Genomic DNA, 2,911 nt, shown 5'->3' with positions numbered 1-2,911 from the left:
GTCAGAAGTTTACATACACTCAATTAGTATTTGGTACTCTTGCACTTTTTATAGTGTTCAGCTTCGCTGGCGATGAGAGAGAACGCAACAGCCAGATCTTACCTCGTGACTGTCATTACGTGTGTGTGTTTGCGTTCCCATGTAATTCACTTTCCTCTCAGCATTGCTGACCTTGGCTTGAAGGGAGGTCGATGAGAGTTGGGTAGAAGGGAGAGCAGTAGGCAGGTAAACACATTAAAGTGAATATACTAAATCTGGGTTGAATCAAAACAAGTCGGTCCGGCTGCCCACTAGGGCAGTAAAGGTTCACCAAACCCACAGTTCGGTGGTACGTATTGCGGTTTTGGGGTTACGTATGAATAGTCAGTACAGCAGGAAAATGAGTACTTTGTACCTGTTTCCTCTAGCATCTTCACAAGGTCCTTTGCTATTTCTTTGTGCTATCTGGCTAGCTAGCGAACGTTGTAGCTAGCCAGTTAGCCTATTGACTTATTATGGGCTTGCGTTCTATGGTACGTAGGCAGGTGAACATATTAAAATTGACACAGCATGTATTATTAACATATCAACATAAAATATTCTAGTCAGGAACATTTTACATGTGAATAAGCAGCATTTCACATTCGAGAAGTTCCCTCCGTGCTCCGTTTCGGCTACTTTGATTGGACTCATACTCCGACCCTCCCGTGCTCCAATTTGCATGCTCGGAGCACGGTAGTATGCATTTTGAGTAGTATGCACATTACTTGTGTTGATCTGTATTCATACTCAAATGCACTTGCATGAACAGAAGTACAGTTATAGGCAGGCACAGTGCATTAACGTCACATACAAAATAAACTTTACAGATGGTCCATGTAATGCCAGGCCAGGCAGGGGTGGGGAACAGCCAGGCAGGCTATACCTCTCCCAGGCTCTACCTGCAAGGTCACCTGTAAACAAGCCCTCCAGCCATCTGCCCCCTCCATCTGTACCTCCCCCACCACCCTCCAGCCAAACCAGACAGCCGTTATCCTGCTAACTGGGTCTGTGTCCAAAACTCCAGAATTGCAATTACAGTGCTACTCTCTAACATTTCAAGCTGTTGAGGTGGAGTCAGGCAGAAATTACAAGGTGCGTTGCGAGAGAAACAACAGAGTTTGGAGTAGTTCTGTAATCACTTTACAGTAGACTGCCATAATGGACAACAACATGTACTCAACACTGAGACATATCCTTAGGGAGCAGACCATCAAAGTACTAATACTGGTGCTTTAAGTGTTGTTTTGTAACCCCTGACTAAACACAGCACACTACAATCTACACTCTTTTTTTTTTAGCTGTCCCCATTGGAGAACCCTTTGATATTCCCTTTTTTGGTTCCAGGTAGAACCTTTTTGAATTCCACGTAGAACCATTTCCAGAGTGGGTTCTACATGGAACCCAAATAAGTTCTACCTGGAACCAAAAAGGGTTCTCCTATGGGGACAGCCAAAGAACCCTTTTGGAACCCTTTTTTTCTAAGAGTGTACTACTACACCTTGGGCGTACAAATGTAGGATCTTAATTCGAGCCAGTTTGCTACAGCAGGAAATAATCCTGCAGCAATGGGAACATGAAAATAATTCTGTGGATTATAATTAATGAAAATGTTTGTAGGGATGGATACATTGTTCGTTATGGCAAACAATTCTGAAATTTCTAAATTGAAACTACAAACTTCAGAAGCCTTTTAAAACTAAAATACACTAGAAGTTTGCATGTCCTGCTTTGCAGGAAAATTCTGAGCAACAAAGGAGTGATTAAATTAAGATCCTACATCTGTATATCCATCCACCTGAGGGGGAAGGATGGTGAGTCCAGACACTTCACAGCTGTCAGCCAAAACCTTTAGTCTAAGTAGTGCACTATGAAGGGAYTAGGGTGCCATTTGAGACAAGACACAAACTTGTTGATGAGAGGAGCTATTGCATTAGCATTCTTTACTAAGCTGTTTAGGGATGCATTTGGAGTGTCTTGAAGGTTACGTCTCAGATTTCCCCTAGTGTCGCTACTCTTATCTGCTAATGAATTAACGGCTAGTCTGATAATAGGACGTAAACACATCATAGCCAACAGCCAAGGGGGTTGGATGTTAAAGAAGACACTTTACTTTGAATAGCAGGAGGGATCATCATCACATTCAAGGGAACACCCGGAATTCCAATATTCCATCTCAGAATTCCGATATTCTGCCTCAAAATTCCAATATTCCATTTTAGACACACATTTTTCCATAAGGGAGAATGGATTCGGAGAGCAATTTCCGAATTAGCAGCCTGGAGAGATCAGTCTCCGCAGGGATACAGTGGGTTTAGATAAGTGTATAATCCATAATCCTGTGATGAGGGAGTGGGAATCATAATCCCGTGATTGACTGGGTGGTTAACCCCCGCGTCGGCATCAATACAGTCTAACTGTCTGYGGTTAACCCTATATTGTTAGACTCACACTAATCTGCCAGCATGGTGTTACGTCCAATACTAAGCCCGATACAACTGGAGTCCTTTGTTATAGAGAGAAGAGCTGCCTGTTGGCTGCAATCGACTCCCAGCAGATTCTGTACATTTCAGGTCTAATCTCATTATCTATACAATATGGATGTGTCAAAGTCTAATCATCCGTTAAACTGCTCAGTCAATCCKTGTGGTATACAGATCAGTGGTTGGTATCATAAATCAACAAGTGGAACGTTTCAACAGATTGATCTAAGAAGAGGTGGATGGGGAGGAAAAGAGATGGAGAACATCATGACAAGGCTAGCAGAGGGTCACTGCATTTTTATTAGACTGGCTACGCAGCGATCCTGCTGCTGCTGCTACTTTGTGTGTGTGTGTGTCATGCACAAAGTAATGTCCTAACCGAACACTGGGCCAAAAACTATAGTTTGTTA

Source organism: Salvelinus sp. IW2-2015, linkage group LG1 (genome assembly GCF_002910315.2).
Source record: "Salvelinus sp. IW2-2015 linkage group LG1, ASM291031v2, whole genome shotgun sequence".
Classification (NCBI taxonomy): Eukaryota; Metazoa; Chordata; class Actinopteri; order Salmoniformes; family Salmonidae; genus Salvelinus; species Salvelinus sp. IW2-2015.
The sequence above is the reverse complement of the archived record's forward strand: the minus strand, read 5'-3'. Positions refer to the sequence as shown.